Raw genomic sequence first — 12466 nt, 5'->3', positions numbered from 1 at the left:
TGCACTGTTGTGCAAGACCACCCACTCTTCAGAAGCGCGGGGACTAGCACAGTGGCTGATGCTGCATATGGATCCACCTGTCCCCTATGCATGACATTGTACCTAGAGCCCCCAAAACATTGATTTCTGTCAGGGCCAACTACATGACCACCATGAACATAGCAGCAATGAAAGGTAGTGACGAAATTCATACTGAGAAGATATGTGGTAGGGCAAGGGTCACTCAAGGAGCAGTCTTATCTCTTGGAGGTACCATTGTGGCTTGGAGTCAGAGTAGGAATGATGAAAAATAATACATAAATATTTCTGTGCTTTCAGTAGTTGTTGAGAGATCCGTGCCAGTTCTAGCTGTCTCCTGTTCAATCTTGCAACCCTATTTGCAATTTGCTATTATCAGTAATACTTTAATAAATAATTTGATCAGGCTACATGGTGAGCACACAGATTTGAGCCTGATTTTAAAAAGCATACAATATTTGAGTAATCTGACTGATTTGTATGCCATGTCTCAGCAGGGTTTAACCATATGCTTATCTGATCTGTAAGAACTATGGCAAGTGTGGCATCTGCAAAGCCCTGATTACATTTCACAGGTATTTGGAAACAATTTAGGAGTGCTAATACTAAGTGATGTTGTAGTTCCTGCCACAAAATTATATCCCTGAATGTGGCAATTTCAATAACTCTAGCACAGCACTAATTATTGCTTTCTGTTGACACCTGGATGGACTATTTATACAACTTGCATTTAATATTTGACTGAATACTACCTTGCTGTTAATTTGCTTTTCCTGTTACTGAGCCCTAGTTTATTTCAGGCCCAGCCAAAACAAAAAACAAAAACCCACCAAAATCCAACTTTGTTAGGAGTCTGAAATTTATTGAAGTATCCCTCAGGCCTCTCTCTATAATAAACCTAATCACAGCAGTGTGCAGCCTGTAAAAACTGTGGTTTTATTCACCGATATATTTCAGTGCTAGAAATACTGATCATCCATGTAGACAACTTTAAGACTGAATAGTATTGCCAACAGTACAGTAAAACAGTGGCGTATATTAAGATATTTTTTCCATGACTAACATCCTTGAAGTTGACATCTTCTTGTGACTGAGTAGATAGGAGCAACAAATTCAATTACAGAAAGCCGTCTCTGTCATTACACCTGTCCGCTTCCACAGGAAATGATTTGTAAATTGTGCTTTATCTTTCCATCCCATAAATCTTGTGTTCATAATTGACACTTGTCGAGGAAGATGGATAGTGAAGGAAGGAGGATAGATAGAACATAAATGAGTAAACTTACCCGGGGGGGGGGAGGTCTCTGGTTTTGGGGTCTTGTGTTTCCTATGGGGTCGAGCTTGAATCCTGAGGGATCATGTTTGAAGAAAATGGTGGGAGATCTCAATTTGACACATACACATGTGCATATAAATGAGCATGTGGTTATAAAATGTAAAATAATAATAAAATGGTTGCTTGATAAGTTTATTTGCCATCTCTCACACTTTTGATAACACTGAGTTTGTTCCTGACATGTCACAATTCATTTATGATTCCAGTGCAGGAGCCCTGAATGTCATCAGAATCAATATTGTCACTTCTTATGCAAGTCAGGATCACAACTGACTGATACCTAAGTTGATGGGTTTGGAAGAAACAGGACACCAAATCGGCAATTATATCTGTACCAAGTATGAAGCAAAAATACAATTCACAAATAAAGCGCTTTTAAAATAGCTCTACAAACTAGATCTTACTGAAACATGATAGCTGTGGATTTCACATAAAACACTTTTACTGCCTTGATTTTATTACATGTGTACACTGCTTTGATTAGATTGTAGAAAGGGGACTGTAAATACATTAAAAACATGATTTATTTATTTTTTTGTAATATTCTTCTGCCACCCCAAAATTGGTTGTATTGGAATGATGCTGCACAACTGATCCCTACTTCCCATTTGCAGAGACATTTAACAGAAACTGGAACTGAACACAACAGAGAGAATATATGCTACTGTGCCCTATTGTATACTTTAGAAATTCAGTGCGGAGTAAGGTCTTCACTTGCATGTTTTAATAAATTTTATATCCAAATGAACTGAAGCAGTCAAAGGCATTTTTATTGTCCAGATTTTACAAGCTTTCTGTTCTAGTCTTGGAACTGTAACCTGATTTGAAAATGTATTCAAGAAGCTATTGTCACCAGTGTTTTTTCAGGAATAGCAGGTAATTTAAGAGCTTTTCAACCACAAAAACAATGGCAGAAAACTGTAATAGAGTAGTGCAGTCAAGTATTCTTGGAGTAGATCCTCTTTTGCTGTCTAATACTTCAGTCCCCAAGTGGTTCACATTGCATTTGTTGCCTCTCTAGCCAGTTCTTACAGTGCATTGGAAGCAGAATTTGGTTTATGAGCCAGAAAGTAAAGTGTGTCTAAATGGAAGTTAAAGTGGCTCCTCTTTAGGCATAAAAACCAGTTCATTTGGATTTGTTTCTGGCTTGAAAAATTAGTGAGGGATTTATTTAACGCTTACTGCCAATGATAGTTGTAATTACCACTCAATAATGTTTTATCGTGGTTTTCTTTGTCATGGGCTAAGCTTAACAGAGGCTACCAGCACGAATGTCAATAAAGCAGAGTGAATTATATATTTTGTCCAATTGAGTAAAAGCTTTCAACTTCAGAACTTTCACCATTTCTACCATCACATGTTTATTGATTGTTGTCATAGACCCTGGTACCATAATGAATACAACTAAATGTATGATACTGTTCAATATACAGTAGCGCAATTGTGGCTGAAGATCTCGGCTTTTTCCATGAATTAGGGATCACTGAAACTGATATGTCTATACTACAGACTTATACCGGTTTCAGAAATGGGGACCTAGGAATCTCACAAATTATTCTCAGTATCCACTCTAAACTACAATTCCAAGAATTCCCTGGGAGAAATCATGACAGTTATTTAAGATAACATAGATATGCTATACTGAAATAAGGCAGGTCACTTGTTTTAGTTTGATATTCCGGAATACAAGATATTTACTCAAAATAAATAAGTTAGTGGAGAATGTTTTGTTTACTGGAATAGTTTTCACTTGTGTACAAAAAATCCTAATTATGCAGGTGGACCTCACTATATGCAATACCACTAATCAATTTTGTGTATTTGTGGTCCACAAAAAGGCATCCTACCTCATTATCCGTGGATATGAAAGGGTTAAAACCCATGTATCCATGGTTCCTAGAAGGCCGGAAATGACTGTGGAGGTCATTTCTAGCCATCATTTTGCACACAGGAGCCATTTTGTGGCTCATTTCATCAGAAAAAGGAAAAGATTCGTGATTTTCTCTCCCCCATTTGGGATGGGGGAGGACATTGCTGGATGCCAGGTGACCCGTGGAGCACATTGGGCACTTTATTTGGCCTATTTTCGCATTTAAAAGGTGATTTTCTAGCAATTTTTTTTGAAGTCTGGGAACCTAACCCCCGCAATCCCATAGACTTCAATGACTCATTATACTCGGTTTCATTACCCGGGTAATCTGTGGGAACAGAACGCTGGCAGATAATGAGGTCAATCTGTATACCTTGAATGCAACCAGTAAAATGCTTCTTTTGTGGGGACGGTGTGCTGTAAACCAGTACTAGAGAACTGCAATGGTGGCCTGTTTAAGTTGGGAATAGATTCTTTTGCTACAGTTAAGAGAATTGACAGTCCTACTTTGTGACTGCACTCATAGCAGCTGAACCAAGGATTCTGTGGCCTCTGGCCATGTGGTATCCCAAACCTAATTTACCTGAGATTTGGGGAGTCTTTGCTGCCTATGTTGTTTTGAGGATAAGGGCTGTGGATTACACTCAAGATTAGCATGCTTGCCACTTTGTTTGGATATATTTTTTGTGTTTATTTGTTTACACTGGCTGACATCCTGACTAATGAAGCACTGGTGCAATAGGAGAAGCATTTCTGTAGCACTGATGCTTCTGAAGAGTTTCAGACGAATAGTGCTAGTGTGTGAGGGGAATTTCATGTTCACCCCCAAATGGCCTCTCTTTTTTTTCCCCCAAATTCATTTTTTATTAATTTTAACAATAGCAATATTGTCATTCATTACAAATACACACATAAAAGATGGACTTCCCGCTCACATTTTTTCGTGAATCATCAACTATAAGATTTATCCTTGCTATAATAATAATTCAAAACATAAGTTCAAGCCCTTACGAACATAATTAAACTAACCAACCTGCGATTTATACTAAATTTCAAACCCTGCTGTCAAGTCCATAGTAGGGAAGTAATTTTTTAAATACAACAAAAATGGTTTCTAATCTTCTTTAAAACATTCCAAGTTTTCATCTCTAAATAGTGCTGTAAGTTTTGCCATCTCCGCATATTCCAAAATTTTTATCAGCCAGTCTTCTTTTGAAGGCAGTTCACTATTCTTCCATTTCTGTGCATATATAATTCTAGCTGCCGTAGAGGCATACATAAAAAATGTTAAATTGGTTGTAGAAATAGCTCCTTGTGTTATTCCCAGCAGGAAGGATTCTGGCTTCTTAGGAAATGTCATTTTAAATATTTTCTTTAGTTCATTATATATCATATCCCAATAGGCTTTAGCCTTCCCACAGGTCCACCACATGTGAAAAAATGTGCCTTCAGAATGTCCACACTTCCAACATTTGTTTGAAACATTTTCATACATTAAAGCCAGTCTTTTTGGTGTCAGATACCATCTATACATCATTTTATAATAGTTTTCTTTGATAGCATAACATACAGTAAATTTTAAATCCTTTTCCCATAACAGGCTGCCATTTCTATATTACGCCCCACATCTTGAGCCCATTTTCAAATGGCCTCTCTTTCAACCAAAAATATGTTAGTGAAGACTGAGTGACCCTCAGATGTATTTCAGATGAAACAGAGTGCTTCCTGGGGCAGTGGAGGTCAACGTTTGCGCCCGCTGCTGAGCCAGCTAAGTTTGCTGAACTGAGTGGAGCTGAGTTTGTTGAACCTTTCAGAAGCACTGCTGCCTCTGTCAGTGCATTATGCTTCGTTTGTCAGGGTGTCTGTCGCTGTTTTAAGCTTAGGAGTTACCTCAGAGTTTTTTTTAAAAAAGAGTAGATATATTAAGCGTGTGTAAGAACATGCCATTTAAACAGGTGTTCATGTAATGTTTTTTAACATTAAAATTTTCAACATTGAAACATGGGAGAATAGGATTTTTCTCTCTCCAAATGAAACCAGCTTTCTTCCACCTTTGCAATGTAAATGACAGACATGCACACCAGTGAATCAGATATGGATATCAGATTAAGTGTGAGACAACTTTGTAAGGATCAAACCTTCTAAAATGTAGTCTCAAAACTTCAATCAGATAAAACTTTTGAAAGCCAACAAAGTGGCTTGGTTTGTTTTTTAAACGGTCTGAATGTGGGATGTGCCCACATCTGCCATAGTAGATTGCAGAGCTAGAATACACAGCTTTTGTTCCTTGCTCGTTTTCCTTGTGGCAAAATGAGTAGATGTAGTAATTGCACCACTAACTGATGGGCATCTGAGAAAAAAGGGTGGGGAAAACTATATGTATGTGTAGTAGATATGCTACATCTTAAATGCAGGAATTACCAGTGCAGTGTTGCTGATATTTTATTTTCTGTTTCTATTTCATAAAAAATGTTGCTCCCAAGACACTTATAGCAAAATATATACCCAAAAAGATGCCCTGATGACTTATAGTCTTATGTATAGTTGTGATTTATCGATACGAAGGCTTTTAGCTCAAACAAATGCAGAAGAAAATGGCTGAGTTAATTCTCTTTTACTGACTCTTTTAATGAAAGCTCGCATTAAGCATATTTAGCACTAAAAGCAGCTCTGCACACTTGCTGATATATAGGAAACTCCCGCTTTTCTTATTTTCAATTTTCTAGCTATCATTGTTTTGTTTTATTCTGGACTTGGGTTAAATTAAAGTGGAAAGCATTTCATTTTACATCGGTCTCTGCACTTTGTAAATTTCATTTTGTACTGAGAAAAAAATTATGGGACTCAGCTCCACTGTGCAATTCGTACATTTTATTTTTTCTCCTAATGAGATAATTGGTTAATAGCAAGAGAAGCTAATATGGATTGAAAAGCTCACAGTATTTTAGAGGCGGGGGGAAAGTTCATATTCAAGAACTCTGGGCTTTCTGTGTATTTGTGGTTTACTCATCATGCCTAAGAATATTGGTTGACATGATGTCCAAGGCACATGCTCAGTGCTACTTACATTGGAAACAACAAATGTTCTGCTGTTCAAGTGCGAGTACATTATTTTAAGTAACACAACTATACTCATGAGCAACACCAATGTCAGGCTGGCTTCCACAGGTTTAATCAGGAAGGTCCCACTCTGAATGCACGTGCGCAGAGCAGCACCATCACTGGAAACATCAGCCTTGTTTTGTGCATGATGTTGTCCATTATGAATATTTCTGCATATACTTTAAAATGAAGCTATATTTTCCTGGAAACTTTTGATAGCACCATTTTGTTATTTCAATATTAATTTTCCCTGCAACTTGGTTTGAAAATGATGATAACCTTGAAATCCATACAAGCCTTTATCAGTAAAGTCCAGCAGAACTATATTTTGTTATGGTTAGATACCCAAATAATCAATTTCTGCATGTAAATGGTGTATTTTTAAAAAATGTTTTGAGTGAACATGTGTATTAGACCAAGGTCTGGTGCCTTCACTGTGCACCAGGTCCTCATAGATGTGGTAGCATAGAAGGGAGACAAGATAGTCACAGTTATTCTCTTTACCATTATGATAGGAGTGGGAGAATACTTAAAGGCTTACGATTAAAGACATAGGACTAGCAGCTCTATATCTCATACCTAGATATTTCCAGATCTTGGGATCAGACTTTTTTAAAAAGGCTCAGACAAGACAGAACACAAAGGAAAGGGAAACCTGTAGGATGCATCTGATCTGTAGGTCAAAGGCAGGTTTACAGCTACAATGGATATTTGCATATATAAAGTGCTGTAACCATAAATTCTCTAATACATTTAAATATGCCAATGCCAATGCATATCAGTTGAGCTCAATATGAGGGCGAGGGTGGGTGCAATACGCAGAAGTTATATTGTTCTAGCACTTACAATCACTACTGTGATTGCTGCTGCCTGCTGCTGTATTTTGGTTTGAGTAATGTGACAGTTGTATTTCCTCTCATTGACATCTAACACTGAACATTTGTGTCCAAATGTGTTGTGTTAATGCAAGGGTGTTCTACTAGCTATTTCCACAAAGTCTGGAGCTTGTGTTATGCACGAGCACAACAGGGTGCACTGAGGCTGCACAGCAAGTAAGCCATAGAGAGCTTCCATTTTCATACCTGATTGGCCCTCATCGTTTAGGGAGAGAGGTACAGACAGACTGTTCCTTATTACTGGTGGGTTTTTATTTTCAAGAGGAACATGTCTTTTTTATTTCAACAAGATTAATTCAGTCTGAACACAGCGGCTAATTTTATTTCCTTTTTAAAAAACCAATTCTGGTAATAACTGATCTGCCTATTTTCCTTTCATTAAAATCTTAATTGATAATCACTATCCTCACTGGTTAGACAACTTTAACCTTAAACGTCCACAATCTTGAATTGGGGTGGATGACACCATCACAAACTATGTTATTGAGGTGTCCCTATGTGTGCCTACAACTTTACCCAATTTGGTTCATAGTGGTCCAGGCATTGGGAAGTTGATAGCAGGGAACACACACACACTATCAGGTGGTCTCATAAGCTTACTTTCCTCAACAAAAGTAAGCTTAAAAATAATGCTTTAAAAGTTTAAAAGACATACAACCTAAAAGAGAGAGAAAATGTGGCAACTGTCAGATTATATATGCAAGATATGGTATCTTTTCAAAGTATGTTTGTACAGATATGATCATTCTAAAACTGTAACAGAGTGAGAACAATATCTGAATGAAGCAGAAATGTGTCAGTAGCACTGGGAAAACAACTTTCCCAGTGATCCTTGCGCCTTACACAAAATTTTAGCAGGGATGCCAACAGTGTTCCCTCTAAGGCGTGTGTGCACCCTCACATGTTTTTTGATGTCCACTCAGTTAATTTTAGATCCTGCTCAGGTTTAATCAGGAAGGTCCCACTGAATGCATGTGCACAAACACTGCCCTGATACTGTTGCCTAGAACAAAACTCATTTTGCACACAGACGAAAAAGGTTAGAGGGAACACTGGATGCCAGGCATCAGAGAGAGAGAGAGAGAGAGAGAGAACAAACACATACACACAGGTGGGTGGGGAGAGGACACCCACACAGGCGGGTGCAGGCTGCACTTCACTCACCTTCCCCCCCCCCCCGCCGATGACCATTTTGGAAGTCTGTGGCACGCCTGCTCCACTGCAGCGCAGATCATTCAAGGCTGAGACTCATTTTCCTGGCCTCTGGTTATCCCACAATGCACTTCACAATGAGCACGGTGCATTGGGGGATACTCCCATAAGATGAGCAGTCTAGGCGCCCGTCTCTGTGGCTTACAGCCCAAGGAGACTCACGATCCCGGAAGCTGGGCTAAGTGTGTTTGCATCCTTACCTCTGCTCTTGAAAACAGGGTTATGTGGGTGGGCAGCTCCAGGATCCACACAGATCCTGGCGCTGCAAACAACCAGCCTAACCCAGACTGGGCTTGGATGCACTATCCTGGGTTAGGCTGGTTTTGAGACCAGCCTTAGAGACTTACATTCCATTGCTGCTGCTGCTTGCTGCTGCAACAACAATAAAGATAAGTTGTTCTTTGCTAACTGGACAAAGAAGGCACTTTTCAAAGAGGTGATTCTCTTTACAGTTAGCAGGAGGTGATCAACAGACCCTGTTCAGCACATCATTCCTTCAGTGGCTCTTACTTTGTGTTTCTTTTGAGACTGTGAGCCCTTTGGGAAACAGCAAACCATCTTATTCTTCTTATTCCATTTCTATGTTAGCTGCTTTGAGAACTTTTTTATTGATACAAAAATACCAATAATAGGTAAGTGGAAGGTTGGAGGGAAGTGGGTGGGTTATAGGTTTACCAGAAGGGTTTGAGAGGAGTGAACTCCATAATCAGGAGTGTTACAGGATCTGAACTGGATCCAATATAAATACCAATGCATCATGATAATGAATGTGAAGAGCTTTGGACAGTCAAAGCACTGGACACATTAACTGAAATAAAAATAATCTACACAATTCTATGAGAAAAGAACTTTCAGAAATACCGGAACATCGGAAGCTGCCTTCTATCAAATCAAACCCTTCATCCATCTAGCTCAGTATTATCTACAAAAAGTGGCCAAGGTTCTTCTCCAAGGTTACAGGCAGGAGTCTCTCTCTTGGAGATGCCAGGGAGGGAACTTGGAACCTTCTGTATGCAAGCATGCAGGTGTTCTTCCCAGAGCAGCCCATCCCCTAAGGGAAATACCTAACCGTGCTCACACAAGCAGTCTCACACATTACAGTGCTCACACATTCAAATGCAAACCATGTTCTTATTTCTTCCACGCAACTGTAATTTGTAACCGTCCCCTAATCTCTGCTGATGAAGTTCAAGTCTGCATAATCAAATGCCTGCCACCTGAAGGATCCTGCTTTTCTGCAAAAGCCTATCATAAAGGCACTATTGATGTGAAGTTTAGTTCTGGAGCTACAATCCTTAGCTCACTTCTGGAAGTAAGCTCATTCAAAAAGGACTGTAGGTATTATTAAATGAACGTAAAACTGAAGTACACTCATTTTTATTGTGCTTTTCACTTGGTGAAAAGAATTAGATGTTATTAGGGCTAGTGTGCATGATTGCTAACACAGAAGCTGGATCAGTAGCACAGTAAGGGAACGGGGGCTACCCATGAGTGTTATTTACCCTGAGGAGAAAATGGTTCCACTGGTGCATATGAAAGGCTCAGTCCATTATATATCCAGCTGGCCTGAGACAAACCTCTGCTGAGACCCTGGAGAACCATCTTTGCCAGTTGGAACAGATAAAACTTTATTAACAACCCAGTCCTAAGAAATACCTTTTTTGTTTTCTTAGGCCTGGGGAGACCAGAGATCAAATTCCCATTCAGCCCTGAAACTCGTTGAGGCTATTCTCACGACCAGCCCAGTTCCACACAGTTGTGTGCTGCAACGGGAGCGGCACAGCTCCCGGCAGCAAACATTCAGAAATATCCCTCCCCTTAAACCAGGTTAACAAAGCAAGTGCTGCATGGAGGATATAAATGTAAAAACAAATAACATAAATTTCAGGGAGCCTTCTTACAAATAATGCTGCTTATTATCTAAGCACAATTTTTTGAAACATACTAATAAGGCAAACTAGATGTAGTAATGATAGTCTTTTCTACTTGTTTAATGTATATGTTGGAGATAGGGGTGTGTGTATGTTTGTGTTTTAAAAAATAGAATTATGTTTTGATCTTAGGAAGTAGCCTGGCAGATATCAACCAGTCTATTTAAACTATTCTAATCCATGAAGGAAGTGTGAAGCTTTCTCATGTTGTTTGGCAATCACATCCAAGGACAGTGTAATCCTCCAAACTCCCCTTTGCCAGATGTATTAAATTATTCCATTTGTTGAGTGGAAAAACCAGCCAAGTGGGAATTTGCTTAGAGCTTTTGGGCCGTATTGTCACAGCAGTACTCAATATACTGGATGAAGAAGAAGAAAGGTCAGAGTATAAATATGTGGCTCCTTTCTGAAGACACACTTTGCTGTCCTTTTCATATGAAGCTGCCCTTTACAGTTGCCTCATCTAAGACTGTGTTCTCTACACTGACTGGCAGCAGCTCTGAGTTTTTCCTGGGGTGTAGCTATAATTGAGCAATGTCCCTGGGCCACTGAGTGGGGGCAGGCATAGCTTTCCCCCTCCCACATCCCTGACTCAGTAGCACACTGCTGAGTCCTGACTGGAGGACTCATCTCAGCTTCAAGCTGAGATATGATAAGAAAATATTTTTGGGCCAGGGAAATATGTGTGTGTGTGTAAGTGTCTACATGAATGGGGAGTGTGTATGCATAAGCATGAGAGAAAGGGTGTTCTGACAAGGTTTTATTTTTCACCATGTCTTTAGAGTTCTTCTGCAGCAAAGATATGGGGGCGATGTATCTTTGGCATAGGGCCTGAGGAGGCTGTGTCCAGAGGCCCATCTTCACTTTTTGTCCCAGGGCCACTCCAGCTTCACTATGCCCTTGCTCTTTACCTTCACTACCTATAGATACCACACTTTGAATCTTAGAGTTCTGTATGTTCTACTGTGTTATAAAGAAAGGAAAGATTGTGCCGTTGAGTCAATGTCGATTCCTGGCGACCACAGAGCCTTGTGCTTTCCTTGGTAGAATACAGGAGGGGTTTACCACTGCCTCCTCCTGCGCAGTATGAGATGATGCCTTTCAGCACCTTCCTATATCATTGCTGCCCAATATAGGTGTTGCCCATAGTCTGGGAAACATAACATCTGAGATTTGAATTGACAGCATCTTGCTCTCTAGGCACGTTGCTTCCCCACTGCTCCATTAGGTGGTTTATAGCCCCTATTAAATAGCATATCCATCTATAGTGACTCCTAAATGATGTTTGACTTTGTGGAGTAACCCCTCAATAAATAATCTTTATATAGACCAGTAACAGAACTAGGGTTTGTAGATCACAAAAGAACCTGTTGTAGCAGGTATGAGATTAGAAATAGTAGCCTTCAGGTGGTTTTAAGTTAGTGTCCCTGTAGGTAGTGTGTGACTTTTGTTTAATCTGGGATTAGGGATGGGTCCGAACCGGTTCGGACCTGGCCGGTTCGGGTGGGGTGGGTTCCTTTAAGGGCGGGGGAGGGTTTACTTCCCCCTCTTGCCACTTTCCCCCCTCCAGCGCGCGTATTCTTTGTAGTAATTGGGGCGGCAGGATACCTCCCTGCTGCCCCTTCTCCCTCTTGAGTGCAGAAGTCTTGCCGGAGCCTTTTGCACACGAGTACGTCGTGCGCGAGCTTCACGTCTCCTCGACGTGCACGCATGTCGGAGAGACATGAAGCTCACGCGCCACGTGCACATGCGCAAAAGGCTCCGGCAAGCCTTTTGCACTTAAGCGGGAGAAGGGGCGGCAGGGAGGTATCCTGCCGCCCCAGTTACTACAAAGAATACGTGCGCTGGAGGGGGAAAAGCGGCGGGAGGGGTAAGTAAACCTTCCCCCACCCTTAAAGGAACCCACCCCACAGTGCCGGACCGCAGCTCTGCGGTTCCGTGAACACCCCTATCTGGGATGGCCTGAGCTAATTTTGCAGAAGTTATCAGGATGAGAAAGAGGGATATTTTTCCATTTCTTTTTGCTGCATTTTCACAGGCAAAGTAGTGGTTATAATACCAGCTAATGATTATGCACAGAACAGGTCCGAGGGTGCAATAG

At 40.3% G+C, this 12466-nt stretch overlaps 1 protein-coding gene across 14 annotated transcripts in view; it reads left to right on the top strand.

Moving 5' to 3' along the window:
• Positions 1–12466, top strand: part of EPHA7 (EPH receptor A7) — a 222413-nt gene that overhangs the window by 163568 nt on the left and 46379 nt on the right. Inside the window, exons 7-8 of one of the 14 annotated variants that reach the window (XR_008314274.1) lie at positions 516–593; positions 1561–2102. The exons of the other annotated variants lie outside the window; for them this stretch is intronic. The gene's annotated coding sequence lies outside the window, so the exon portion shown is untranslated. Of the gene's footprint in view, positions 1–515; positions 594–1560; positions 2103–12466 lie in introns of those variants that run through there. 14 annotated transcript variants of the gene reach the window in all.

This window comes from Hemicordylus capensis, chromosome 1 (assembly GCF_027244095.1).
Source record: "Hemicordylus capensis ecotype Gifberg chromosome 1, rHemCap1.1.pri, whole genome shotgun sequence".
NCBI classification, from domain to species: domain Eukaryota; kingdom Metazoa; phylum Chordata; class Lepidosauria; order Squamata; family Cordylidae; genus Hemicordylus; species Hemicordylus capensis.
The sequence above is the reverse complement of the archived record's forward strand: the minus strand, read 5'-3'. Positions and strand labels throughout refer to the sequence as shown.